Source organism: Petaurus breviceps, unplaced genomic scaffold, assembly GCF_028583685.1.
Source record: "Petaurus breviceps papuanus isolate PSGF00001 unplaced genomic scaffold, PetGlider_PUasm1.0 90925, whole genome shotgun sequence".
Taxonomy (NCBI): domain Eukaryota; kingdom Metazoa; phylum Chordata; class Mammalia; order Diprotodontia; family Petauridae; genus Petaurus; species Petaurus breviceps.
This window is the reverse complement of record NW_027187380.1, coordinates 25,588,816-25,594,269: the sequence shown is the minus strand read 5'-3', so window position 1 is coordinate 25,594,269 and position 5,454 is coordinate 25,588,816. Positions and strand designations below refer to the sequence as shown.

At 37.8% G+C, this 5,454-nt stretch overlaps 1 pseudogene; it reads left to right on the top strand.

The window, feature by feature from the left end:
* Positions 1-2,467: 2,467 nt before the first annotated feature.
* LOC138152300 (ragulator complex protein LAMTOR1 pseudogene) lies at positions 2,468-3,559 on the top strand (annotated as a pseudogene).
* Positions 3,560-5,454: the final 1,895 nt, after the last annotated feature.

Genomic DNA, 5,454 nt, shown 5'->3' with positions numbered 1-5,454 from the left:
TTCCTTCCTTCCTTCCTTCCTTCCTTCCTTCCTTCCTTCCTTCCTTCCTTCCTTCCTTCCTTCCTTCCTTCCTTCTTTTCTTCCTTCCTTTCTTTCTTCCTTTTTTGTGTGAGGCAATCAGAGGTAAGTGACTTGTCCAGGGTCACACAGCGAGGAAGAGGATTCTACATGGACAATCATACAGTGGCCAACAGCAGTTGGTCCAGGAGGAACCTGTCAGTGAAGCAAAATAGAGTTGCTTTGAGAGAAAGGCTATGTCTAAACTAGGACTCCAACAAGTACTGGAGTCACCATCCAAAAATCTAAGAACATCCTCTTTGTCATCACAATGCCAGATGTCTATGAGGGCCCAACTTCAGATTCTTTGGGGGAGCCAAGATTAAAAATCTCTCAGCAGGCACAGCTAACTGTTACTGGAAATGAATTCAGGGTGAAGCAGTGTCAATCATTCAGGAAAACACATAAACTCCAACCGTATAAGAAGAGAGAGAATATGATGAAAAAAAGAAGAAAACCAAATTATGAGTATCAGAAATGAAAAGGGTGAATCTACCTCCAATGAAGAGGAAATCAAAACAATAATTAGGAATTATTTTTCCCAATTGTATGTACATAAATTTGACAATCTTAGTGAAATGGATGAATATTTACAAAAGTACAAGTTGCCCAGATTAACTGAAGAGGAAGTAAATTATGTAAATAACCCCATCCCAGAAAAAGAAATCAAACAAGCCATCAGTGAAATCCCTAGGAAAAAATCTCCAGGGCCAGATGGATTTACTAGTGAATTTTATCAAACATTTAAAGAACAATTGATTTCAATACTCTACAAACTATTTGGGAAAATTAGAGAAGAAGGAGTCCAACCAAATCCTTTTTATGACACAAATATAGTACTTATACCTAAATTAGGAAGATATAAAACAAAGAGAGAAAATTATAGACCAATTTCCCTCATGAATATAGATGAAAAATTTTAAAATAAAATATTAGCAAAAAAGACTACAGCAACTTATCACAAGAATAATACACTTTGGTCAGATAGAATTCATTCCAGGAATGCAAGGATGGTTTAATATTAGGAAAACCATCAATATAATTGATCGTATCAACAATAAAACTAGCAGAAACTGCATGATTATCTCAATAGATGCAGAAAGGGCTTTTGACAAAATACAACATACATTCCTATTAAAAACACTAGAAAGTATAGGAATAAATGGAGTCTTCCTTAAAATAATAGGCAGCATCTATTTAAAACCATCAGCAAGTATTATATGTAATTGGGATAAGCTAGAAGCATTTTCAATAAGATCAGGGGTAAAACAAGGGTTTCCACTATCACCCCTCTTATTCAATCTGGTACTAGAAATGTTAGCAATAGCAATCAGAGAAGAAAAAGAAGCCAAAGGAATCAAATTATGCAAAGAGACCAAGCTATCAATCTTTGCAGATGATAAGTTGATATACTTAGAGAATCAAGTAAAAAAAACTACTTGAGACAATAAATAAATTTGGCAAAGTTGCAGGATATAAAATAAACCCACATAAATCCTCAGCATTCCTGTATATTTCTAATGAAATTCAACAGCAAGAGATAGAAAGTGAAATCCCATTTAAAGTTACTATAGACATAATAAAATATTTGGGAATCTACCTGCCAAAACAAACCCAGGACCTATGTAATCACAACTACAAAACACTTTTCACACAAATAAAGTTAGATCTAACTAACTGGAAAAATATCAATTGCTGGGTTGAGCTAATATAATAAAAACGACAATTTTACCCAAATTAAATTTTATATTTAGCACCATACCAATCAATTTACCAAAAAACTACTTTATAGAACAAGAAAAAAAATAGTAACAAAATTCATTTGGAAGAATAAACGGTCCAGAGTATCAAGGGAATTAATGAAAAGAAATACTAGGGAAGGTGGACTAGCTATACCAGATTTCAATCTGTATTATAAAGCAGCAGTCATCAAAGCTACTTGGTACTGGCTGAGGAATAGAGGAGTGGATCAATGGAATAGATTAGGCACAGGAGATTCAGAAGTCAACGACTATAGTAATCTTTTGTATGATAAACCCCAAGACTCTAGTTTTTGGGATAAGAACTCACTATTTGACAAAAACTGCTGGGAAAACTGGAATATAGTATGGCAGAAACTGGGCATAGACCATTATCTAACACCATATACCAAAATCAAGTCTAAATGGGTGCATGATCTAGGTATAAAGGTTGATACTGTAAGCAGTCTTGTAAAACAAGGAATAGTTTACCTGTCAGATTTGTGGAGAGGGAAAGACTTATGACTAAACAAAAATTAAAGAACATTATAAAATGTAAAATGGATAATTTTGACTACATGTAATTGAAAAGCTTCTGTACAAACAAAGCCAATGTAACCAAGATTAAGAGGGAGGTGGGAAATTGGGAAAGAATCTTTACAACCTTTGCCTGCTGATTCTGCCTGCTGCGGTGGCGGTAGCGCAGCCGATGGGAGCCTGCGGGATGCGGTTGCGGGTCATGTGACGAGAAAGAGCTCCTGTTGGATGCCGATCCCCTAGATCTGAGCTCCAGGGGCCGGTACCGGCCATGCGGTGTTGCTATAGCAGTGACAACAAGTACTCGGATCAGGATCAAGAGGAGTGGAAGCTACTTCTGGACCCCAGCAGTCCCCCAACCAAGACCCTAAATGGAGCAGAACCCAACTACCACAGCCTGCCAGCAGCCCGTACGGAAGAGCAGGCCCTTCTGTCTTCTATTCTTGCCAAGACAGCCAGCAACACCATTGATGTATCGGCAGCAGATTCCCAGGGCATGAGTACATGGACCGAGCGAGACAATACAGTACCCGCCTGGCTGTCCTGAGAAGTAGTTTGACTCACTGGAAGAAGCTGCCACCACTGCCATCACTTACCAGCCAGCCCCACCAAGTGCTTGCCAGTGACCCTGTCCCCTTTGCAGATTTGCAGCAGGTCTCCAGAATAGCTGCTTATGCCTATAGTGCACTTTCTCAGATCCGGGTCGACGCAAAAGAGGAGTTGGTCGTGCAGTTTGGGGTCCCGTGAGGACAATTTCTGGAAATTTTCCCCTTGTTCCCACCTTCCTTTCCCCTTATTTCTTCCTGCTTGTACAGAAACCTAATTTACTACTAATCACAGAGGAGAAACTACCACAGGAGTCCAGGGGTGTTTGGGGGCCTCATGTTGACAAACAATGAGTTCCCAAGAAGCCTTTGTGCCATGTGGCCCTGGCTGAATACTTTGTGGGGAAGATCTATGATGGTTTTGCCACTTGGGGGTGGTGGTGGGGGGAGGCAGAACTAGAGGAGTGGGAGGATAGGGATTTGGATGTGAATTATTATTTCATGATTAGGGGTGGTGGGTAGGAAGAGATTTGGCTTCCTTGAGTTCACCCTTCTGTGCTGGGGCTAAGAACTAAATTGGTTGTTTCTATTTCTCACACCCAGTTTTTACATGTTTGATCCTTTAATTTTATTTGTTTTGGTTTGCCACTCTCCACTAAAGGACATCTATCCAAAAAAAAAAAAAAAGGATCTTTACAACCTATGTCTCCAACAAAGGACTCATTTCTAAAATATACAGAGAATTGACTCAAATTTATAAGAATACAAGTCATTCCCCAATTGATAAATGGTCAAAGGATATGAACAGGCAATTTTCAGAGAAAGAAATTAAAGATATCTATAAGCACATGAAGAAATGCTCTAAATCACTATTGATTAGAGAAATGCAAATCAAAACAACTCTGAGGTACCACATCTCACCAGTCAGATTGGCTAAGATGACAAAACAGGAAAATGACAAATGCTAGAGAGGATGTGGGCAAATTAGAACACTAATGCATTGCTGGTGGATTGTGAACTGATCCAGCCTTTCTGGAGAGCAATCTGGAATTATGCCCAAAGGGCTATAAATACTTTCATATCCTTTGACCCAGCAATACCACTCCTAGGGTTATATCCCAAAGAGAACATAGAAGTGGGAGGAAGACCCATATGTACAAAAATGTTTATAGCAGCTCTTTTTGTGGTGGCAAAGAATTGGAAATTAAGGGGGTGCCCATCAATTGGGGAATGGCTGAACAAGTTGTGGTATATGCATGGTATTGGAATACTATTGTGGTATAAGAAACAAGGAGCAGATGGTCTTCATATTTACCTGGAGAGGCTTATTCAAACTGATGCTGAGTGAGAAGAGTAGAACCAGGAGAAATTTGTACACAATTACAGACACAACGTATGTGTGATCAAAGTTGGTCAACTTTGATAGACTGGACTCCTCTCAGCAATGCAGTGATATAAGTCAATCCCAAAAGACTCATGATGGAGAGAAATGTGTGCATCCAGAGAAAGAACTAGAAAGAACTGAATTTATATCCAGATGGAAGCAAAATACCTGATCTTTTTCCTTTTCTTGTTTGATTTTATGTCCTCTTTACTATTTTTCATTCCATCTGATACAATCCGTCTTTATAACCTGACTAATGTATAATGTGAAGGTATTTACAGATCCTATACTTAACTATATGCCACCATGGGGGGGAGGGGACAAAATGTGAAACTCAAGGAATTGTGGAATTGAATCCTGTAAACTAAAAGGAAACAAACTAATGAAAAAAAATTTTAAATCATGAAGTGCTAAAAAAATAAAATGTGAAGTTTCCTTCAAAAAAAAAAAAGAAAAAATGCTATGAACCTCAAGAAAAAGAATTGCTGGTATCTCAACAGATGAAAGTTTGCAATTTTTCTCTTCTTCTTTCCTTCCTTCCTTCTTTCTTCCTTGCCTCCTTCCTTCCTTCTTTTTTCTTTCCTTCTTTCTTTTTTTCTTAACTCCTTCCTTTCTTTTCTTTCTCTTTCGTTCTTCCTTCTTTCCTTTTTTTCTTTCTGCCTTTCTTTCTCTTTCTTTCTTGCTTTCTTCCACAAAATGACTAATGTGGTAATAAAGTTTGCATTATTGTAAATGTATAATGTATATGAAATTGCTTGCCATCTTGGGGGGGAGGAAGGGAGGGAAGAAGAGAATTTGGAACTGAAAAAAATTTAAAAGTGTTAAAATGTTTTTACATGTAATTGGCAAAATAATAAAATTTTATTTTAAAAAATTAAAAAAAAAGAAGGGAGAGAAGAGGAAGAGGTTGACAGAACAAGTATGGAAGTAAGGACATGGTATCAGTCATGTCTCATGCAAATGTACACAGAGAAAAGGCTGTCAGAACCCTTAAAACAACAGTGGTGATACTGTAAATGCTCTTATGCAATTAGCAATGCTGAACTCCAGAGACAAGGACATTTTTTCAGTGTTTCAGAGGTCTAAATGCATCCTGATTGGAAATTTGTACTGTTTATATCAAGAAAATTGTGGCTTCTTGTTGGAGGGGGAAAGAAAACATACTATTTTTAAATCAGCATGAGCTGGGTGA